General features: G+C 44.9%; 1 protein-coding gene across 2 annotated transcripts in view; it reads left to right on the top strand.

Moving 5' to 3' along the window:
- Window positions 1-17,101: 17,101 nt before the first annotated feature.
- LOC132835010 (carbohydrate sulfotransferase 3-like) overlaps window positions 17,102-25,122 on the top strand; it is a 107,280-nt gene continuing 99,259 nt past the window's right edge. For both annotated transcript variants that reach the window (XM_060854240.1, XM_060854239.1), the window contains exon 1: window positions 17,102-17,442. The gene's annotated coding sequence lies outside the window, so the exon portion shown is untranslated. The remainder of the gene's footprint in view (window positions 17,443-25,122) is intronic.

Genomic DNA, 25,122 nt, shown 5'->3' with positions numbered 1-25,122 from the left:
GTCAGTGTTACAGCGCTAAGCCCAGCAAACGCAATCCTAACAGGACGCCATCTTGGATCCCTTTTTTTTAACCATTGCACCATATTATGTTCTCTTAATAGTATTTTACACTCTGTTCTATGTTGTGTTCTCTTTATGCTATTTTACCCATTGTAGCATGTCATCTTCTCATGATTATTGAACGCAGAATCATAGAATCACTACAGTGTGGAAACAGGCCATTTGGCCCAACAAATCCACACTGACCCTCCGAAGAGTAACCCACCCAGACCCATTCCGCTGCTACACTGACTAATGCACCTAACCTACACATCCCTGAACACTATGGGCAATTTAGGTTGGCCAATTCACCTAACTTGGATTGTGGGAGGAAACCAGAGCTTATGGAGGAAATCCACGCAGACATGGGGAGAATGTGTAAACTCCACACAGACAGTCGCTCGAGGCTGGAATCGAACCCGGGTCCCTAACACTGTGAGCTAGCATTGAGAACCACCATGCTGCCCAAATAGTATTTTACCAACTACATCATGTTGCGTTCTCTTGATGGTTTTTTTTCACCCAGTGTGTTCCCTTGGTTTTTTAACACATTGTACCATATTGTGTTCTCTTGATGGTGTTTCACCAATGGTACCATATTGTGTTCCCTTAGTATTGTACCGCCTGTACCATGTTGTGTTCTCTGGATTGTATTTGACCCACTCTAGTATGTTGTGTTGTCTCAGTATTTTATCCACTGCACTATGTTGTGTTCTCTTGATGCTATTTTACCCACTATACGAGGTTGTGTTCTCTTTGTATTTTAACCACTTTACCACATTGTGTTCCCTTGGTGTGTTACACACTGTACTAGGTTGTGCTGTCTTCATGGTATTTTACCCATTGTACCATACTGTGTTTTCTTGATAGTAATTTACTCACTTGTACCATGTTGTGTTCTCTCAATGGTATTTTACCACTGTACCATTTTGTGCTCCCTCTGTTCAGATCTGGTCAGATGAAGAGGAACATGACAGGCACTTAAAATACTCATGGATGTTTTCATAAGAATGGGGTACGATGTTCAACTCATCGACCGCCAGTTCTGACGTGCTACAACGAGAAACCGTAATGACCTCCTCAGGAGACAGACATGAGCTACAACTGACAGAGTACCCTTTGTTGTCCAGTACTTCCCAGGAGCTGAAAAACCAAGCCATGTTTTTTGCAGCCTGCAACACATTATCAATGAGGATGAATACCTCGCCAAGACCTTCCCCATGCCTCCAATTCTTGCCTTTAAACAACCACCAAACTTCCAACACTGTCCAACTCTGCCACGGGAGACACTGCAAAACGTGTCAGAATGTGAACACGGATACCACCATTACACGTGGTGACACCTACCACCATCTACGTGGTAGGTACTCATGTGACTCGGCCAACGTTGTCTATCTCATACGTTGCAGGCAAGGATGCCCTGAGGCATGATACATTGGTGAAACTGAGCAGAGGCAATGGCAACGGATGAATGGACACTGCACAACAATCAACAGACAGGAGGGTTCCCTCCCAGTCAGAGAACACATCAGCGGTCTGGGACATTTGACTTTGGACCTTTGGGTGGCCATTGTTATAAAGATGTGAGTGTACTGTACCTTTAAGAGAGTAAAAGCTAGCAGTGACAGCACCAAGTGTTCTCTATAAGACACAATGTAACAAATGCTCCAGCTACTGGGGTAGCTGGTTGCCTGGAAATGACAAAACAGATTCGAATTCGCCCAATCAGTTTAAATTATACCCTGAAAAAAATACCAACTTCCAATCAAGTTTGAATTGAGTATATTGACAATCTTAAAAACCAAGAACACAATCTGATGCTTTGGGGTATAAGACTGAGGAAGATTGAACAGTAGAGAGGAGAACTGCCACCAGACCAACAGTTGTAGACTGCCAGTCAGAACTCTCTGAGAGGTACCTGTCCAGAGAAGGACTTTGCACAGAGAAAAACCTCAACACTGACTTGGAGAACCAATCTACTGACAAAGATAAAGAGAAGATTTGACCGCTAGCTGGTTTTAAAATTTGAATTTTCCTGTAAATCGTAATTGGGAGTTTTATCAGAAGGGATAACTAGTGTTACAGAAGGGAAGGTAAAGATAGGTTAGAGAAAGGAGGTGTAGATAGTTGTGAGTTAATTATTCTCTGTTGTACTTTAAGAAATAAAGTGGTTAATTTTTACTTTAAATAGATTACTGCATGAGATAAATCTTTTCTGTGTTGCTGGTTTAAATTAAGCAGGAGGGTTTACCCTGTGTCATACTACCATCCTCCAAGGCGGACTTCAGGGCAGGCAACAATGCAAAGTGGCTGTGCAGAGGCTAATAGCTAAGTTTGGTAGCCATGGGGATGGCCTCAATCGGGACCTTGGGTTCATGTCACACTACAGGTGACCACCATTGCATTTTATACACACACACACGCACACACACACACACACACACACACACACACACACACACACACACACACACACTTAGACTTATACTCCTTTAGACTCACACTCACACATATGCACACTCTCTCACAGACACTCATATCAACCCCAACCACCATCCCCCCTCCCTCTGCGCCCCCCCCCACCCCCCACACACACACACGCGCGCACACACACACACACACACACACATACAGGTTTGTGGGTTACATTTTATTTTGCTCAAAAACTGCATGAATCCATGTAAAATTCTATAAAACCCTTTTTTAGATTAGAATCAGTCTGAACACTGGGGCACAGACAACCTCACACAGGGACCTCACACCTTCAATAAATTATCTGGGCCAACATGGCACCTATTGTTAAAGTTCACTTGAGAATGTAACTTTAAAAGAATGTTCTGGGATTTACATATGAAAGAACTGAAACCAACATGGTCATTCTAAAAGATGACAGACTTAACAAACAATGTAAGTCTTTTACAATATATAATTTCTTTTACATCATACTGTAACCTTTTGCTATAAATTCTGTGTCTTACAATCTTATTCTCCATAACCACCTGATGAAGGAGCAGCGCTCCAAAAGCTAGTGCTTCCAAATCAGTCTGTTGGGCTATAACCTGGTGTTGTGTGATTTTTAACTTTGTGCTCCCTTAGTATTTTACCCACTGTACCATGTTGGGCTCTCTTGATGGTATTTTATACATTGAGAGTGTGGTACTCAAAAAGCAGAGCAGGTCAGGAGTATGAAAATCAGCATTTTGGGCAAAAGCCCTTCATCAGGAATTAGGCTGGGAGCCTCGGGGTGGAGAGATAAATGGGAGGAGGTGGGGCTGGAAGGAAGGTAGCTGGAGATGTATTAGGTGGATGGAGGTGGGGGTAACAGTGATAGATCGGAGAGGACGATGGAGCAGATAGGTGGAAAGGAAGATGGACAGGTGGGACAGGTCAAGAGGGTGTGCTGAGCTGGAAGGTTGGAAATGGGGCAAGGTGGGGGAGGGGAAATGAGGAAACTGGTGAAGTCCACATTGATGCCATCGGGTTGGAGGGTCCTGAGGCAGAAGACGAGGTGTTCTTCCTCTAGGCGTTGGCGGTGAGGGAATGGTGATGGAGGAGGCCCAGGATCTGCGTGTCCTCGGCAGAGTGGGAGGGAGAGTTGAAGTGTTAGCCAACGGGGCGGTGGGGTTGATTGGTGCAGGTGTCCTGGAGATGATCTCTGAAGCGCTCTGCGGGTAGGCGTCCTGTCTCCCCAGTGTAAAGGAGACTGCCTGGGGAGCAGTAGATACAGTAGAAGTACAGGTGAAACTTTGATGTATGTAGAAGTCTCCTTTGGGGCCTTGGACGGAGGTGAGGGGGGAGATGTGGTCGCTAGTTTTGCAATTCCTGCTGTGGCAGGGGACGGTTCCGGGAGGGGAGGGTGTGTTGTTGGGGGGCGTGGACCTGACCAGGTAGTTGCGGAAGGAACGGTCTTTGCGGAAAGTGGATAGGGATGGGGAGGGAAATATATCTGTGGTGGTGGGGTCCATTTGGAGGTGGCAGAAATGGCAGAGGATGATGTGATGAATACGGAGGTTGACGGGGTGGAAGGTGAGGACCAAGAGGGGGGTTCTGTCCTTGTTGTGGTTGGAGGGGTGGGGTGAAGGGCGGAGGTGTGGGAAGTGGATGAGATGCACTGGAGGGCATCATTAACCATGTGGGAGGAGAAATTGAGGTTTTTAATGAAGTAGGCTATCTGTGATGTTCTGTGGTGGAACTGGTCCTCCTGGGAGCAGATGCAGTGAAAGTTGATGGATTGGGAATAAGGAATAGCATTTTTGCAGGAGGCAGGGTGGGAGGAGGTGTAATCCAGGTAGCTGTGGGAGTCAGTGGGTTTGTAGAAAATATCATAGTACATAGAACAATGCAATACAGTGCAGGCCATTTGGTCTTTGATGTTTTGCTGGACTTTTACCCTACTATAAGGTCATGTATTATTATTCATATGCCTATCTAAGAGTTGCTTATATGTCCCTAATGTGTCTGACTCTATTATGGCTGTTGGCAGAGCATTCCATGCACCCATCACTCTCTGTGTAAAGAACCTACCTCTGATATCTCCCCTAAACCTTCCTCCAATCACCTTAATATTATGCCTCCTCGTGATAGATATTTCCAACCTGGGAAAAAGTCTCTGGCTATCCACTCTGTCTATACCTCTCATCATCCTGTACTCCTCTATCAAGTCATCTCTCATCCTCCTTTGCTCCAATAAGAAGAGCTTTAGCTCCCTCAACCTTCCTTCATAAGCCAAGCCCTCCAATCCAGGCAGCATCTTGGTAAATCTCCTCTGCACTCTCTCCAAAGGTTCCACATTCTCCCTATAATGAGGCGACCAGAACTGAACACAATATTCCAAGTGTGATTTAATCAGGGCTCTGCAGAGCTGCAGCATAACCTAGTGGCTCTTAAACTCAATTCCTCTGCTCATGAAAGCATCTCTGCCCTCAAACCCCACCCCTCCAACTGCAAGAAGGACAGAATCCCCTTGGTCCTCACCTTCCACCTCATCAACCTCCCTATACATCACATCATGCAACATCTTAACAACCCTATCAACTTAAATGGCAATTTTAAGGGATCGATGGACATGGATCCCAAGCTCCCTCTGGTCCTCCACACTGCCAAGAATCCTGCCTTTAACCCTGTATTCTGCATTTAAGTTCGACCTTCCAAAGTGAATCACTTCACACTTTTCCAGGTTGAACTCCATCTGCCACTTCTCAGATCAGCTCTGCATCCTATCAATCTACAACAGTGCAACCTACAACAGCCCTCCACGCTATCCACAACTCCGCCAACCTTCATATCATCTCTGACTTATTAACCCACCCTTCCACTTCCTCATCCAAGTAATTTATAAAAATCACAAAGAGCAGAGGTCCCAGAACGTTCCCTGTGGAATACACTGGTCACCGAGCTCCAGGCTGCATACTTTCCATCTACCACCACCCTCTGTCTTCTATGGGCCAGCTAGTTCAGTGTCCAGACAGCCAGGTTTCCCTGTATCCCATGCCTCCTTACTTTCTGAATGAGCTTAGCATGGGGAACCTTATCAAAGCCCTTGCTAAAATCCATGTACACCATACCCATTGCTCTATCTTTATCGATGTGTTTTGTCACATCCTCAAAGGATTCAATAAGGTTTGTGAGGCATGACCTGCCCTCACAAAGCCATGCTGACTATCTCTAATCAAGCTATGGTTTTCCAACTAATCAATTTCCAAATTTCTCAGAATCCTCTCCAAAAATTGCCCACCCAAGGCTGACTGGTCTGTAATTCCCAGGGTTATCCATATTCCTTTTCTTGAACAAGGGAATAACATTTGCCACCCTCCAATCATCTGGCACTAATCCAGTGGACAGTGAGGATGCAAGGATTCTCGCCAAAGGTGCAGCAATCTTTTCCCTCATTTCCTTTCATAACCTCAGGTATATCCTGTCTGGCCCAGGGGACTTATCTATCCCTACGTTTTTCAAAACCTTCAGAAAATCCTCCTTCCTACATCAACCTGTTTGAGCATATCAGTCTGTTTCACACTCTCCTCACAAACGGCAATACTGAAGCTAAGTATTCATTAAGGACCTCCCCTCCCTGCTCCGACTCCATGCACAAGTTCCCTCCACTATCCCTGATCGGCCCTACTCTCACTCTAGCCATCCTCTCGTTCCTCACATAAGTGTAGAGTGCTTTAGGATTTTCATTAATCCAACCTGCTAAAGCTTTTTCATGCCCCCTTCTTGCTCTCCTAAATCCACTCTTCAGTTCCTTCCTGGCTAACTTGTAATGCTCTAAAGACCTGTCTGATTCTTCCCTCCTCAACCTTAAGTAAGCTTCCTTCTTCCTCTGTTCTACATCCCTTGTAGAAGGTTCCTGATGCTCCCATATCTTCCTTGCCTCACTGGGACAAACCTTTCCAGCACTATCAGCAAGTGCTCCCTAAACAATCTCCACATTTCTCTCATGCATTTCCCTGAGAACATCTTTTCCCAATTTAGATGCCCCAATTCATGCCTAATAGCCTGGTAATACCCCCTCTCCCAATTAAATACCATCTGCTCCTATCCTGTCCATGACTATAGTAAAGGTCAGGGAGTTGAGAGATCTGACACCTGGCCTGGATCATTGCTGAGCACCAAATCCAATATGGCTTCCCTTCTAATTGACCTATCTACATATTGTATCAAGAATCCTTCCTGGGCATATCTGACTAAAACTGCTCCATCCAAACTATTTGAGCTAAGGAGGTCCTAATCAGTATTAAGGAAGTTAAAGTCACCCATGACAACAACCCTGTTACTTCTGCACCTTCCCAAAATCTGCCTCCTAATCTGCTCTTCTGTGATTCTTTTGCTATTGGGGTGCCTGTAGAAAACTCTCAATACAGTGACTGCTCCTTCCCTGTTTCTGACTTCCACCCATACTGATTCAGTAGACAAACCCTCCTCGACAACCTCCCTTTCTGCAGCTGTGATACTATCCCTGATTAGCAATGCCACTCCCCACCTCTTTTCCTTGCCCCTATATTCATTTTGAAACATCTAAACCCTGGAACATCCAACAACCATTCCTGCCCCTGTGATATTGAAGTCTGTGTAATGACCACAGCACCATCGTTCCAAATACTGCTCCATGCTCTGAGTTCGTCACCTTTATTCCTGATGTTTCTTGCATTAAAATAGACACACTTAGGCCCATCGCACTGACTGCACCTTTGCCCTATCAACTGCCTATCCCTCTTCACAGACTCTCTGCATGCTGTATCTGGCTGTTCACTACCTACCCCATCATCTGATCCGTAGCCAGGTTCCCATTCGGTAGCCAATCTAGTTTAAACCCTCCAGAAGCATGTTGTGTTCTCTTAATGATATTTTACCCACAGCACCATGCTGTGTTCTCTTGGTATTTTTCCCAATGAACCAAGTTGTTTTCTCTTGATAGTATTTTACCAGGTATACCATGTTATGTTATTTTGATGGTATTTAAACGACTCGACCATGTTGTGTTCTCTTGGTATTTTACCCGCTGTACCATGTTGCATTCTCTTGCTAATAAGTTAGCCACTGTACAGTGTCAGGGTGTGTTAGTATTTTACCCATTGTACCATGTTGTGGTGTGTCGATGTTTTACCCGCTGTAACCTCTTGGGGTGTGTTGGTATTTTACACTGTACTATGTTGGGGTGTGTTGCTATTTTACCCACTATACCATGTTGGATTATGTTGGCATTTCACCCACGGTACCATTTTGGATCATGTTGGTATTTTACCCACTGTATCATGTTGGGTTATGTTGGTATTTTACACTGTACCATGTTGGTATTTTAACCAATGTACTACATTGGGTTATGTTGGTATTTGGCCCACTGTACCATGTTGGGGTGTGTTGAAATTTTACCCACTGTACCATTTTGGGGTCTGTTGGTATTTTACCCACTGTACCATGTTGGGTTACTTTGGTATTTTACACACTGTACCATGTTGGGTTATGTTGGTATTTTACCCACTTGCCATGTTGTGGTGTGTCGATATTTTATCCGCTGTACCATGTTGGGTTATGTTGGTATTTTACCCACTGTACCATGTTGGGATGTGTTGGTATTTTACCCACTGTACCATATTGGGTTATGTTGGTATTTTACCCACTTGCCATGTTGTGGTGTGTCGATATTTTATCCGCTGTAGCATGTTGGGATGTGTTGGTATTTTACCCACTGTACCATGTTTGCTTCTGTTGGTATTTTACACAATGTACCATATTGGGATGTATTGGTATGTTACCCACTGTACCATGTTGAGGTGTGTTGGTATTTTACCCTTTGTACCATGTTGGTGGGTGTTGGCATTTTACCCGCTGTACCATGTCAGGGTGTGTTGATATTTTACTCACTGTACCATGTTGGGTTATCTTGGTATTTTACCCAGGGTGTGTTGGTATTTTAACTACTGTGCCATGTTGTGTTATGTTAATATTTTACTCACTGTACCATGTTGGGTTCTGTCGGTATTTTACATACTGTTCCGTGTTGGGGTGTATTGGTATTTTACCCACTGTACCATGTTTGGTTGTGTTGGCATTTTACCACTGTATCATGTTGGGGTGTGATGTTATTTTAACCACTGTACTACATTGGGGTGTGCTGGTATTTTACACGCTGTACCATGTTGGGTTTTGTTGATATTTTACTCACTGTACCATGTTGGCTTCTGTTGGTATTTTACTCACTGTACCATGTTGGCTTCTGTTGGTAGTTTTCTCACTGTAGCGTGTTAGGTTCTGTTGGTATTTTACACACTGTACCATGTCGGGGTGTGTTGGTATTTTACTCACTGTACCATGTTGGGTTTTGTTGGTATTTTACCCAATGTACCATGTCGGGGTGTGTTGGTATTTTCCTCGCTGGAACATGTTGGGTTCTGTTGGTATTTTACCCATTGTACCATTTGCAGTGTGTTTGTATTTTACCCACTGTACCATGTTGGGGTATATTGGTGTTTTAACCACATTTCCTGAAGAAGGGCTTATGCCCGAAACGTCGAATCTCCTGTTTCTTGGATGCTGCCTGACCTGCTGCGCTTTTCCAGCAACACATTTTCAGCTCTGATCTCCAGCATCTGCAGGCCTCACTTTCTCCTCGAAGGTTTTAACCACTATGCCAAGATGTGTTATGTTGGTATTTTACTCACTGTACCATGTTGGGGTGTGTCGCTATTTTTCCCGCTGTACCATGTTGGGTTCTGACGGTATTTTACATACTGTGCTGTGTTGGAGTGTGTTAATATTTTCCCCACTGTACCATGTTGGGTTTGTTGCTTTTTGCCCACTGTACCATGTTGGGGTGTGTTGGTATTTTACCCACTGTACCATGTTGGGTTATGTTGGTATTTTACACACTGTAGCATGTTGGGTTATGTTGGTATTTTACACACTGTACCATGTTGGGGTGTGTTGGTATTTGACTCATTGTACAATGTTGGGATGTGTTGGTATTTTGGGGTAAAAAATGAGGTCTGCAGATGCTGGAGATCACAGCTGAAAATGTGTTGCTGGTTAAAGCACAGCAGGTTAGGCAGCATCCAAGGAACAGGAAATTCGACGTTTCGGGCATAAGCCCTTCATCAGGAATCGGAGGAAGAGAGCTTCTTCAAGGAAGGCATCCTTGCAAGAGGATTCGCAGTAGGTTAAAATCTTCGGGTAAAAAAAGAGGTCTGCAGATGCTGGAGATCACAGCTGAAAATGTGTTGCTGGTTAAAGCACAGCAGGTCAGGCAGCATCCAAGGAATAGGAAATTCAACATTTCGGGCATAAGCCCTTCATCAGGAATGATGAAAGGCTTATGCCCGAAACGTCGAATTTCCTATTCCTTGGATGCTGCCTAACCTGCTGTGCTTTAACCAGCAACACATTTTCAGCTGTGTTGGTATTTTACCCACTGTACCGTGTTGGGGTGTGTTGGTATTTTTCACACTGTACCATTTGGGGTATGTTGGTATTTTACCTGCTGTACCATGTTGCGGTGTGTTGGTGTTTTACCCCCTGTACCATGTTGGGGTGTGTTGGTATTTTACTCACTGTGCCATGTTGTGGTGTGTTGGTATATTACCCATTGTACCATGTTGGGTTAAGTTGGTATTTTACCCACTGTACCATGTTGGTTATGTTGGTATTTTACCCATTGTACCATGTTGGGTTGTGTTGGTATTTTACCCACTGTACCATGTTGGGTTATGTTGGTAGTTTACACACTGTACCATGTTGGGGTGTGTTGGTATTTTACTCACTGTACCATTTTAGGTTATTTTGGTATTTTAACCACTGTGCCATGTTGGGGTGTGTTGGTATTTTACCCATTGTACCATGTTGGGTTATGTTGGTAGTTTACTCACTGTACCGTGTTGGGGTGTGTTGGTATTTTACCCACTGTACCATGTTGGGTTATGTTGGTATTTTACACACTGTACCGTGTTGGGATGTGTTGGTATTTTACCCGCTGTACCATGTTGGGATGTGTTGGTATTTTACACACTGTAACATGTTGGGATGTGTTGGTATTCTACCCACTGTACCATGCTGGCTTCTGTTGGTATTTTACCCACTGTACCATGTCAGGGTGTGTGTTGGTATTTTACCCACTGTACCATGTTGGGTTATGTTGGTATTTTACCCGCTGTACCATGTTGGGATGTGTTGGTATTTTACCCATTGTACCATGTTGGGGTGTGTTGGTATTTTACCCACTGTACCATGTTGGGGTGTGTTGGTATTTGACTCATTGTACCATGTTGGGGTGTGTTGGTATTTTACCCACTGTACCATGTTGGGATGTGTTGGTATTTTACCCACTGTACCATGTTGGGTTATGTTGGTATTTTACCCACTGTACCATGTTGGGGTGTGTTGGTATTTTACCCACTGTACCATGTTGGGATGTGTTGGTATTTTACCCATTGTACCATGTTGGGGTGTGTTGGTTTTTTACCCACTGTACCATGTTGGGATGTGTTGGTATTTTACCCATTGTACCATGTTGGGGTGTGTTGGTATTTTACCCACTGTACCATGTTGGGGTGTGTTGGTATTTGACTCATTGTACCATGTTGGGATGTGTTGGTATTTTGGGGTAAAAAATGAGGTCTGCAGATGCTGGAGATCACAGCTGAAAATGTGTTGCTGGTTAAAGCACAGCAGGTTAGGCAGCATCCAAGGAATAGGAAATTCGACGTTTCGGGCATAAGCCCTTCATCAGGAATCGGAGGAAGAGAGCTTCTTCAAGGAAGGCATCCTTGCAAGAGGATTCGCAGTAGGTAAAAATCTTCGGGGAAAAAAAGAGGTCTGCAGATGCTGGAGATCACAGCTGAAAATGTGTTGCTGGTTAAAGCACAGCAGGTCAGGCAGCATCCAAGGAATAGGAAATTCAACATTTCGGGCATAAGCCCTTCATCAGTAATGATGAAAGGCTTATGCCCGAAACGTCGAATTTCCTATTCCTTGGATGCTGCCTAACCTGCTGTGCTTTAACCAGCAACACATTTTCAGCTGTGTTGGTATTTTACCCACTGTACCGTGTTGTGGTGTGTTGGTATTTTTCACACTGTACCATGTTGGGGTGTGTTGGTATTTTTCACACTGTACCATTTGGGGTATGTTGGTATTTTAACCACTGTACCATGTTGGGTTATGTTGGTATTTTACACACTGTACCGTGTTGGGGTGTGTTGGTATTTTACCCGCTGTACCATGTTGGGTTATCTTGGTAGTTTTCCCACTGTATCATGTTTATTTCTATTGGTATTCTACCCACTGTACCATGCTGGCTTCTGTTGGTATTTTACCCACTGTACCATGTCAGGGTGTGTTGATATTTTACTCACTGTACCATGTTGGGTTATGTCGGTATTTTACCCACTGTACCCTGTTGGGATGTGTTGGTATTTTACAAACTGTACCATGTCGGAGATTGTTGATATTTTACTCACAGTACCATGTTGGGGTCTGTCGGTATTTTACCCGCTGTACCATGTTGGGGTGTGTTGGTATTTTACCCACTGTGCCATGTTGGGGTGTGTTGGTATTTTACCCACTGTACCATGTTGGGGTGTTTTGGTATTTTACCCACTGTGCCATGTTGGGGTGTGTTGGTATTTTACCCACTGTACCATGTTGGGGTGTTTTGGTATTTTACCCGCTGTACCATGTTGGGGTGTTTTGGTATTTTACCCACTGTGCCATGTTGGGGTGTGTTGGTATTTTACCCACTGTACCATGTTGGGATGTGTTGGTATTTTACCCACTGTGCCATGTTGGGGTGTGTTGGTATTTTACCCACTGTAACATGTTGGGATGTGTTGGTATTCTACCCACTGTACCATGCTGGCTTCTGTTGGTATTTTACCCACTGTACCATGTCAGGGTGTGTGTTGGTATTTTACCCACTGTACCATGTTGGGTTATGTTGGTATTTTACCCACTGTACCATGTTGGGATGTGTTGGTATTTTACCCATTGTACCATGTTGGGGTGTGTTGGTATTTTACCCACTGTACCATGTTGGGGTGTTTTGGTATTTTACCCGCTGTACCATGTTGGGGTGTTTTGGTATTTTACCCACTGTGCCATGTTGGGGTGTGTTGGTATTTTACCCACTGTACCATGTTGGGATGTGTTGGTATTTTACCCACTGTGCCATGTTGGGATGTGTTGGTATTTTACACACTGTAACATGTTGGGATGTGTTGGTATTCTACCCACTGTACCATGCTGGCTTCTGTTGGTATTTTACCCACTGTACTATGTCAGGGTGTGTGTTGGTATTTTACCCACTGTACCATGTTGGGTTATGTTGGTATTTTACCCGCTGTACCATGTTGGGATGTGTTGGTATTTTACCCATTGTACCATGTTGGGGTGTGTTGGTATTTTACCCACTGTACCATGTTGGGGTGTGTTGGTATTTGACTCATTGTACCATGTTGGGGTGTGTTGGTATTTTACCCACTGTACCATGTTGGGATGTGTTGGTATTTTACCCACTGTACCATGTTGGGTTATGTTGGTATTTTACCCACTGTACCATGTTGGGGTGTGTTGGTATTTTACCCACTGTACCATGTTGGGATGTGTTGGTATTTTACCCATTGTACCATGTTGGGGTGTGTTGGTTTTTTACCCACTGTACCATGTTGGGATGTGTTGGTATTTTACCCATTGTACCATGTTGGGGTGTGTTGGTATTTTACCCACTGTACCATGTTGGGGTGTGTTGGTATTTGACTCATTGTACCATGTTGGGATGTGTTGGTATTTTGGGGTAAAAAATGAGGTCTGCAGATGCTGGAGATCACAGCTGAAAATGTGTTGCTGGTTAAAGCACAGCAGGTTAGGCAGCATCCAAGGAATAGGAAATTCGACGTTTCGGGCATAAGCCCTTCATCAGGAATCGGAGGAAGAGAGCTTCTTCAAGGAAGGCATCCTTGCAAGAGGATTCGCAGTAGGTAAAAATCTTCGGGGAAAAAAAGAGGTCTGCAGATGCTGGAGATCACAGCTGAAAATGTGTTGCTGGTTAAAGCACAGCAGGTCAGGCAGCATCCAAGGAATAGGAAATTCAACATTTCGGGCATAAGCCCTTCATCAGTAATGATGAAAGGCTTATGCCCGAAACGTCGAATTTCCTATTCCTTGGATGCTGCCTAACCTGCTGTGCTTTAACCAGCAACACATTTTCAGCTGTGTTGGTATTTTACCCACTGTACCGTGTTGTGGTGTGTTGGTATTTTTCACACTGTACCATGTTGGGGTGTGTTGGTATTTTTCACACTGTACCATTTGGGGTATGTTGGTATTTTAACCACTGTACCATGTTGGGTTATGTTGGTATTTTACACACTGTACCGTGTTGGGGTGTGTTGGTATTTTACCCGCTGTACCATGTTGGGTTATCTTGGTAGTTTTCCCACTGTATCATGTTTATTTCTATTGGTATTCTACCCACTGTACCATGCTGGCTTCTGTTGGTATTTTACCCACTGTACCATGTCAGGGTGTGTTGATATTTTACTCACTGTACCATGTTGGGTTATGTCGGTATTTTACCCACTGTACCCTGTTGGGATGTGTTGGTATTTTACAAACTGTACCATGTCGGAGATTGTTGATATTTTACTCACAGTACCATGTTGGGGTCTGTCGGTATTTTACCCGCTGTACCATGTTGGGGTGTGTTGGTATTTTACCCACTGTGCCATGTTGGGGTGTGTTGGTATTTTACCCACTGTACCATGTTGGGGTGTTTTGGTATTTTACCCACTGTGCCATGTTGGGGTGTGTTGGTATTTTACCCACTGTACCATGTTGGGGTGTTTTGGTATTTTACCCGCTGTACCATGTTGGGGTGTTTTGGTATTTTACCCACTGTACCATGTTGGGGTGTGTTGGTATTTTACCCACTGTACCATGTTGGGATGTGTCGGTATTTTACCCACTGTGCCATGTTGGGGTGTGTTGGTATTTTACCCACTGTACCATGTTGGGATGTGTTGGTATTTTACCCACTGTGCCATGTTGGGATGTGTTGGTATTTTACACACTGTAACATGTTGGGATGTGTTGGTATTCTACCCACTGTACCATGCTGGCTTCTGTTGGTATTTTACCCACTGTACTATGTCAGGGTGTGTGTTGGTATTTTACCCACTGTACCATGTTGGGTTATGTTGGTATTTTACCCGCTGTACCATGTTGGGATGTGTTGGTATTTTACCCATTGTACCATGTTGGGGTGTGTTGGTATTTTACCCACTGTACCATGTTGGGGTGTGTTGGTATTTGACTCATTGTACCATGTTGGGGTGTGTTGGTATTTTACCCACTGTACCATGTTGGGATGTGTTGGTATTTTACCCACTGTACCATGTTGGGTTATGTTGGTACTTTACCCACTGTACCATGTTGGGGTGTGTTGGTATTTTACCCACTGTACCATGTTGGGATGTGTTGGTATTTTACCCATTGTACCATGTTGGGGTGTGTTGGTTTTTTACCCACTGTACCATGTTGGGATGTGTTGGTATTTTACCCATTGTACCATGTTGGGGTGTGTTGGTATTTTACCCACTGTACCATGTTGGGGTGTGTTGGTATTTGACTCATTGTACCATGTTGGGATGTGTTGGTATTTTGGGGTAAAAAATGAGGTCTGCAGATGCTGGAGATCACAGCTGAAAATGTGTTGCTGGTTAAAGCACAGCAGGTTAGGCAGCATCCAAGGAATAGGAAATTCGACGTTTCGGGCATAAGCCCTTCATCAGGAATCGGAGGAAGAGAGCTTCTTCAAGGAAGGCATCCTTGCAAGAGGATTCGCAGTAGGTAAAAATCTTCGGGGAAAAAAAGAGGTCTGCAGATGCTGGAGATCACAGCTGAAAATGTGTTGCTGGTTAAAGCACAGCAGGTCAGGCAGCATCCAAGGAATAGGAAATTCAACATTTCGGGCATAAGCCCTTCATCAGTAATGATGAAAGGCTTATGCCCGAAACGTCGAATTTCCTATTCCTTGGATGCTGCCTAACCTGCTGTGCTTTAACCAGCAACACATTTTCAGCTGTGTTGGTATTTTACCCACTGTACCGTGTTGTGGTGTGTTGGTATTTTTCACACTGTACCATGTTGGGGTGTGTTGGTATTTTTCACACTGTACCATTTGGGGTATGTTGGTATTTTAACCACTGTACCATGTTGGGTTATGTTGGTATTTTACACACTGTACCGTGTTGGGGTGTGTTGGTATTTTACCCGCTGTACCATGTTGGGTTATCTTGGTAGTTTTCCCACTGTATCATGTTTATTTCTATTGGTATTCTACCCACTGTACCATGCTGGCTTATGTTGGTATTTTACCCACTGTACCCTGTTGGGATGTGTTGATATTTTACTCACTGTACCATGTTGGGTTATGTCGGTATTTTACCCACTGTACCCTGTTGGGATGTGTTGGTATTTTACAAACTGTACCATGTCGGAGATTGTTGATATTTTACTCACAGTACCATGTTGGGGTCTGTCGGTATTTTACCCGCTGTACCATGTTGGGGTGTGTTGGTATTTTACCCACTGTGCCATGTTGGGGTGTGTTGGTATTTTACCCACTGTACCATGTTGGGGTGTTTTGGTATTTTACCCACTGTGCCATGTTGGGGTGTGTTGGTATTTTACCCGCTGTACCATGTTGGGGTGTTTTGGTATTTTACCCACTGTGCCATGTTGGGGTGTGTTGGTATTTTACCCACTGTGCCATGTTGGGGTGTGTTGGTATTTTACCCACTGTACCATGTTGGGGTGTGTCGGTATTTTACCCACTGTACCATGTTGGGGTGTGTTGGTATTTTACCCACTGTACCATGTTGGGGTGTGTCGGTATTTTACCCACTGTACCCTGTTGGGATGTGTTGGTATTTTACAAACTGTACCATGTCGGAGATTGTTGATATTTTACTCACAGTACCATGTTGGGGTCTGTCGGTATTTTACCCGCTGTACCATGTTGGGGTGTGTTGGTATTTTACCCACTGTGCCATGTTGGGGTGTGTTGGTATTTTACCCACTGTACCATGTTGGGGTGTTTTGGTATTTTACCCACTGTGCCATGTTGGGGTGTGTTGGTATTTTACCCGCTGTACCATGTTGGGGTGTTTTGGTATTTTACCCACTGTGCCATGTTGGGGTGTGTTGGTATTTTACCCACTGTGCCATGTTGGGGTGTGTTGGTATTTTACCCACTGTACCATGTTGGGGTGTGTCGGTATTTTACCCACTGTACCATGTTGGGGTGTGTTGGTATTTTACCCACTGTACCATGTTGGGGTGTGTCGGTATTTTACCCACTGTACCATGTTGGGGTAGGTTGTTATTTTACACCTTTTATGCCCTTGTCAGATACTGTGTCCTTCTGAATAAAAGTTTTCTACCCCGTGCTTTTGTCATAGGGCGGGATGACTCTGCCCCTTCCACCATCCAGGATGTCTCGCAGGCTCCCGCATTACAGAATCTTGGAGAGCAATCTCAGAAGGGGGCTGGCCCAGGATCGGACCAGGGGGCCGCCCCGCCCGCATTTAACCGCAGCACCATTGAAACCGACACCACTTTGGGGGGTGGAGGGGTCGGGGGGAGATTCATTCATCACTCAGTCTGGCTGCAGGCTTTCTGTGTGTCCCTGCCTCTCCCTGTCTGCCCTGAGGCTCAGTCATCACCATGCCTGCTGGGGAAAAGCCTTTGCAGAGCCCAGACTCGTACCGGATCGCCCGCTTGTTGCTGTGAACCTGATCTGCTCGCCTGCGGGATCCCAGATCGCCGTTTTTCCCCTTTGTGTGAGAGAATCGAACCGGGAGACCGGGGAGGCTGCAGTTCGAGCGGCTGCCATGTGCATCAGGGCGCTGGGGGGTAGGTACATTGTTCAAGACGGGGCTGAAAACTGGTCAGACACTGGGAGCTGGGACTGACCCTGCTCTGGGGTGGAATTGGCCACAACTCGTTATTGTTGTTGCATTATTTTCAAAAAAAAGAAAATTTTAAAAACAAAGGGAGCACGTTGATGGTCTTTGGAACAGAAACTGTTCGGAAATCTTTGGGATGAAAGTAACGCAGAGTGAAGGTTTTTGCAAAAGGTCTGGAAGTTGTGAGATTTTCAGAGTGCCGTGTTGGATAGGGGGATGGGTGGAATCGTGGGTTTTTTTTCCCAAACTCGATTGGTCCTCTCCCTACCACTTTTTGAAGATTTTTTTTGAATAGAAATGTTTAGGTCCCGTTAAATTTATTTCTTTCCTCTCTTATTCCTCCCTGCTATTGGGGAAGAGGCAGTCAATAATGTTGCTTATTTCTGTTTCAGTGTTTGTGCTTTTGGATACTGGGGGCTGTTTGAACCGCTATAGTTTCGAATAATTCTCCCAGAGAGGGGAGTGCGGGTGGGGGACTTCAATCGTTCCAGATTCTGGACGAAAGGCGTATGGACGGGATTATCCTTGATCAAAGGGTTTGTTTTACAGACTGTTTTAAGAGAGCAGTTAGTCTCAGCCGAAGTGCATTAAGGTTAACCCTTGGTTCAACCCATGTTTTATTTACCCTCTGGACTGTTGAGAGGGATTTGAAGGAGTTTTAGTTTATGTCATGGTCATGGTCATCATTTATTAATCATTCCTATTTTGCCCAGAGGGCAGTTAAGGGTCAACCAAGCTAAAAATTACATACCACCAGGTGTTGTGTGATTTTTAACTCTGTCTACTCCAGTCCAACACTGGCTCATCCAAGTCCAGAGTCATCTATACATTGCTGTGGGTCTGGAGTTACATCTAGGTCAGAATGGGTAAGGATGGCAGATTTCCTTCCATTAAGGGTGTGAGTCAACCAGATGTTTTCACATGTCATGGAGATGTACGGCACGCAAGCAGACCCTTTGGTCTAACTAGTCCATGCTGACCAGATATCCTAAATTAGTCCAGTCCAATTCGCAAGCACTTGGCCCATACCCCTCTAAGCCCTTCCTATTCATATACCCATCCAGATGCCTTTTCAATGTAATTGTACTCTAGCCTCCACCACTTCTTCTAGACAGCTCATTCCATACATGCAGCACCCTTTGCTCAGCTGACAGAGATTTGAACCTCTCACAGAGGCGTTACACTGGTGTTCTAGGTGGCTAGGAGAAAGTGAGGTCTGCAGATGCTGGAGATCAGAGCTGAAAAATGTGTTGCAGGAAAAGCACAGCAGGTCAGGCAGCATCCAAGGAGCAGGAGAATCGACGTTTCGGGCATGAGCCCTTCTTCAGGGTAGCTAGTCATTAAAGAGGGGCATTAACACTGTGCTACCAACTACCTGCCCTGCAACTATGGTTTTACTTAAAGTGTCCCTTTATAACTGAAAAGTTGAGTCACTGTAAACATTTGATTGACAAACACAAAATCAAAGTTGGTTTTATTTTTTAAAATGAAATTGGATCCCTGGGTTTTTATTGGAGTTTTGGGCCAATATTTCCCGAGCTTCCCTGTTTACAATCTTTTGGTAATTGAAGTCAAACTCGATTTCAATGGCTTGACATTCTGGGTTTTTAACCAGCGTTGTGGGGCTCAGTATGTACTGGCTGTGTCTGCTTCGAGCATTTAAAGAGTGTCCATCACTCTATCTGTTTCTGCTGGTTCAGAGATTTGGGCATTTTGCAGTCTCCCTGTGCCAGTGGTGCTTGGCTGCAGTTTTTCTGACATAAGATGGCTTAGAATGTGTATGAAATGAAGTGCTCAGTTGTGAGGCTGGATTTTTTTGGAATCACTCATTGCTAAGAAGTGTGGGCGTTGCGATTTGTGTCAGTGTACCTGGCTCCCAGTCAAAAGGTGCAGAGTTTAAACACCAGCTCCAGACAGTCCCAGTTAGTGAAAGCTGGAATTGTGGTTCTGGACTCTAATGGAAGGGGAGGGTGGGGGAATAGGTCACTCAGTCCCTCAAACCTGCCTGGCCCATTTCAGACACGTTATGGCTGTCTGCCCCAGGCTCCACGTTTCTCCTGACTCCTCAAAGCCTTCAACTCCTCAGTGTTTTAAAAACAATCCACCTCCCGGCCTTGGGGGAGATCATTTCAGCCATCCACTACCCTCCTTCATATGTAAAAACTCCTTCACACGTAAGTTTTGAACGACTGTCCCCATCCAGATGCCTTTTAAATGTTATAATAGTACTAGCCTCCACCACTTCCTCTGGCTCATTCCTTACATGCACCACCCTTTGAATGAAGGAGTTGCCGCTAAGGTCCCTTATTCTGGAACTGTGCCTTCAAGTTTGAGACTCCTCTATTAGTAGAAGCAATTCAACATCTGTCAGTTCCACCCCTGAATCTTGTATGTTTCGATAAGATAACATCCCACCCACCCCACCCTAAATATAGCTGCTCTTGATAAAGCAGCCACTTCACCCTGGGAAACAATCTTGAACTGTCCCCAATGCCAGTATAGTCTTTCTTAAGTACAGCTTCCCAAACTGTGCACTGTATTCCAGGTGGAATCTCCCCAACACCCTGAAGAGTTGGAACTCTTGTTTTTAAACCCCAATCCCAAAACAATGAAGGGAAAAATTCCATTTGTTTTCCATCTTGCAGTGGGAAGATGATGTTCACAACGCCCCCCCCCCCCCCCCAAACACCTCCCCCCCCCCCCCACTTATTCTAATGAGACCATAATAGCCATGCACCATGTAGGACTCACCCTCAAGCAACTAGTTTAGTACTGGTGATGGACACAGTGGAACCCTATTCTGGCAACTGACCTGCAAACCAACTCTTCCCACCGCGTTTTGTGACACGACACGCAGGACAATGAGTTCATCAGATCAAAATCACAATCAAAATCAAATCAAATCTTTCTGTGGTGTGAGTCATGGCGTTGTGCCATCTTGAGTCAGAAGATCCTACCCTTGAGATATCAGCAGATTGTTCAAGCTCCTGAGGGAGTGCTGCACTGACAGTGCCTTCCTTCAGATGAGATGTTAAACTGAAGCCCCATTTGCACACTCAGGTCGACTTAAAATAATCCCTCGCCTCACGGTGCCATGGATCTGGCTTCAGTTCCAGCCTCAGACAACTGTGTGGCGTTTGCACATTCTCCCCATACCTGCGTGGATTACCTCCAGGTGCTCCGGTTTCCTGCCACAGTCTAAAGATGTGCAGGTTCAGGTGGGCTAGCCATGGGAAATGGAGGGGAGGGGGTGGTGCAGTTACAGGGATGGAGTGAGTCTGAAGTGGATGTTCTTTGGAGGATGGGTGTGGTCTGAATTGCCTGCGTCCACACTGTAGGAATTCTGTCATTCCATTTCAAAGAGTCACTGAGATGTTCACTTCTGGTGTATCGGGGTCAATATTTATCATTCAACCAACATCACATAAACACACCATGTGGCTGCTGTCCCAGAGCAATTTATGGGATTGTAATCTGCACAACTTCCTGCCACATCCCTGCATTCCAATAGCTCCCTCAAAAGTAGTTAACTGGCTATCGAAAGTGCTTTGGGACATTGTGAAAAACCATATAGAATCGCTTTTCTCTCGGCCTTGATTCTCTCTGTTGGTCAAGAGAAAGAGCGTGAGGACACGCGAGCAGCAGCCACACTGTCTCAGCAGATGTTTGGGCACTAACTCATAAAGAAGGTGACGACCTGAGAGAATCAACATCCCCTGCTTATTCCGATGAAGGGGGATTGTCGCTGAGATTCCCAAAGAGATCTGTCGCGGTGAAGTAAATGTTCGGAAAGGCTACTAATATTCTGGAGCTGTGACGGGTGGGAGCGTTGAGCTTTGAGTTGAGTGTGAAGGTCCATCTGTCTGGTTTGAGATGTGTGTGAGTGTTTAATGAGCTGTAAAGCAGGAGTCATGTCATGTGTCTGTGCCTGAATGCAGGTCCTCACTCTAATGTTTGCCTGTTCTGAGATCTTCTCTCGGTGGTTTTAGTCTGCGCTGATTTGCTGTCACCTCCCAGTCTTAGAGAGCTGACAAGGAAGCAGGTCCCTGAATTAGGAATTAGTCCTGTGTTGTTCATGTTGACTGTATGCTGGCCATCTGATTGGGTTAATCCATTTAAAAATCCGAAATGCTGCAGTGTAAGGCCACGGGCCTGATGTGTTTTCCTGGTTTCCCAAGTCTACGTTCCTCTTCAGATGGGGCTGAGACATGGAGGGGGTACACTTTTCAAAATGTCGATCTTGCATTTCTATTCACTATGTTCCATGTTTGCTGGCTATGATTGTTACTTTTCTTTAGCTGGCCGAGAGAACAATGTAATTGTGTCTCATACACACTCGGAAAAGCCCAGGTCAGGTCAGTGCCGGAGTCTTCTACTGGCCTTCTCATCCTTGACTCAGACCAAGTACCTACCCAGTTGCTGCTAAGTTAAGAATAGAAAGAAAAGAAGTTGCATTTGTATAGGGACTCTCATAACTCCAGGATGTCCCATTTTAAATGACTTCACTATCATACTGAAGGAATTGTGGCAGCTATTTGTGCACAGAGCAGTGTTTTATAAAGATTACTGGTGAATTATTTAAAAAAAATATTTTTAGTGATGTTGTGTGAGGGATAAATATTGGCCAGGTGCTCTTGTGCCATTTGATCTTTTACATTCACTTGAGAAGGTACCTTGCTTTAACATCTCAAAGGCATCACAGGGAAGTTATGTTGTGCTCTCATAGTACTATGCTGAGGGGTCAGGCCAGTATTTATGTACAGGTCTCTTCAGCCTTCAACTATGTGAGTCCAAGACAGAACCATAGAACCTACACAGGCCCTTCAGCCCTGACAAGTCCACACCGACCCTCCGAAGAATAACCCACCCAAACCCATTTCCCCTACCCTATATTTACCCCTGAGTAGTGCATATAACCTTCTTATCCCTCGACAATATGGGTAAATTTAGCTATCTATCTAACCTGCACATCTTTGGACTGTGGGAGGAAACCAGAACACCCAGAGGAAACCCGCAGAGATGTGGGGAGAACGTGACAACCCCACACTTCTCAAGGCTGGAATTGAACCCAGGTCCCTGGTGCTGCAAGGCGGTACGGTGGCACAGTGGTTAGCACTGCTGTCTCACAGCGCCTGAGACCCGGGTTCAATTCCCGACTCAGGCGACTGACTGTGTGGAGTTTGCACGTTCTCCCTGTGTCTGCGTGGGTTTCCTCCGGGTGCTCCGGTTTCCTCCCACAGTCCAAAGATGTGCAGGTCAGGTGAATTGGCCATGCTAAATTGTCCGTAGTGTTAGGTAAGGGGTAAATGTAGGGGTGTGGGTGGGTTGCACTTCGGTGGGTCAGTGTGGACTTGTGGTGTAAGTTTCCACACTGTAAGTAATCTAATCTAATGCTAACCACTGAGCCACTGTGCTGTTACACTCCACAGGAGTGAAGCCACTAAGCTATGGCTGTGAGGACATACCTGTACTTAAATGTAGTGCTCCCTTGGGCAATGTTAGCCAATTGTGTGCACTGCCCATTCAGAAGGAAAGTAAGCCTTCATACAACACTCTTGAGACTTAGGGAGGAGAGGGAAGAATAGATGGCCGAGTGTTAATGATGTTGAGATTGGCTAGGAGACAGTGAGGACTGCAGATGCTGGAGGTCAGAGTCTAGAGTGTGGTGCTGGAAAAGCACAGCAGGTCAGGCAGTACCCGAGGAGCAGGAGAATCAATGTTTCTGGCATAAGCCCTTCATCAGGAATCTGAATCTTTTTACCATGGCTGAACAGATATGGTCAGTTTGCCCTTTCACTTCAAGGTGGACCCGTTATGTATGTGAGTTAGCTCGCTCAGCTTGAAGGTTTGTTTTCAGATGTGCTGTCACCATATGTGGTAACATTCATCAGTGAGACTCTCTGGTGAAGCGCTGGTGGTACATCCCGTCTCTCTATTTATAGGTCTTGGTTTCGTAATGTGTCATTTCTGGTTCTGTTTTACAAGGGAAGGTAGATTGGATCTAAATTGATGTGTTTATTGATGGAGTTAAAAATCACACAACACCAGGTTATAGTCCAACAGGTTTAATTGGAAGCACACTAGCTTTCGGAGCAACGCTCCTTCATCAGGTGATATTGGAGGGCTCAATCCTAACACAGAATTTATAGAAAAAATTTGCAGTGTGATGTAACTGAAATTTTACATTGAAAAATTGATTGTCTGTTTAGCCTTTCATCTGTTAGAATACAGTGATAGTTTCACTTCTTTCATGTGTAAATCACAAAACCCTTTTTTTAAAAAGTTGCATTCTCAGGTTAGCTGTTAACAATGGTGGTAGCTAGACAATATGTTGAAGACGTTGGCCCCCTGTGTTCTCTGTCTATGCCATGATGTTTAGATTGATTCTAATCTAAAAAGTGAGATAATGGAGTTTTACATAAATTCATGCAGTTTTTGCGCTCAGAGTTCTACATGAATGTATGCAGTTTCTGAGCAAAGTACAATGCAACTCTGCAAGTACAAATTCACCCCACAAAATATATGTTTTATTGATGGAGTTCTTGTTAGAATGCCAGGCCTCTCAGAATCCTCATGTGTGTCTTTGTTTGGCCTGTCCTTGGATGTGTATGTGTCCCAGTCAAAGTGGTCCCCTTCTTTGTCTCTATATAAAGAAGCAAGTGGTAGTGGGTCATGTCTTTTGGTGGCCAGTTGGTGTCCATGTATCCTGTTGGCAAGTTTCCTGCTAGTTTGTCCAACATAGTGCTTTTTACAGTCCTTGCATGGGATCTTGCAAATGACATTAGTTTTGCTGGAGGTATCTAAAGGAACTTTAGGTAAATTAATCGCTGTTCAAGTGTGTTGGTAGGTTGTGGGTTACCATGATGCCAAGGGGTCTGAGTAGTCTGGCTTATATACATAGAGTCATAGAGATATACTGCACGGAAACAGACCCTTCAGTCCAACTCATCCATGTTGACCAGATATCCCAACCCAATTTAGTTCCACCAGCCAGCATCCAGCCTATGTCCCTCTAAACCCTTCCTATTCGTATAGCCATCCACATGCCTTTTACATGTTGTACCTGTACCAGCCTCCACCACTTCCTCTGGCAGCTCATTCCATACACGTACCATCCTCTGTGTGAAAGAGATGTCCCTTAGGTCCCTTCTAAATTTTCCCCGTCTCACCCTAAACCTATGCCCTCTAGTTCTGGACTCCGACACCCCGGTGAAAAGACCTTGTCTATTTATCCTATCCATGTCCCTCATGAATGTATCAAATACATATCTATCCATAGATTGGGAAAAATATGATGTATCAGTCCTGGTACAGTAATGACTTCCAAGTCCCTATGACTTAATCCATAAACGGAGGGTGGTGCTGGCTTAGTGGTCTTGTCACTGACCTGTTAATCCAGCGACCCAGGTATTGCACTGGAGGCCCAGGTTTGAATCAAGCCACAGCAGATGTTGCAATTGCAATTCAACAGAAATCTGGAATTAAGAATTGGGGATGTGGCGCTGGCCAGGCAGCATCCGAGGAGCCGGAGAATCAGGAATTTCTGATGAAGGGCTTTTGCCCACAACATCGACTCTCCTGCTGCTAGGATGCTGCCTTTCCTCAGCTGTACTTTTCCAGCAGCACA

Source organism: Hemiscyllium ocellatum, chromosome 43, assembly GCF_020745735.1.
Source record: "Hemiscyllium ocellatum isolate sHemOce1 chromosome 43, sHemOce1.pat.X.cur, whole genome shotgun sequence".
Lineage (NCBI taxonomy): Eukaryota > Metazoa > Chordata > Chondrichthyes > Orectolobiformes > Hemiscylliidae > Hemiscyllium > Hemiscyllium ocellatum.
Note: the sequence above shows the minus strand (reverse complement) of the source record. Positions and strands in the feature narration are given on the sequence as shown.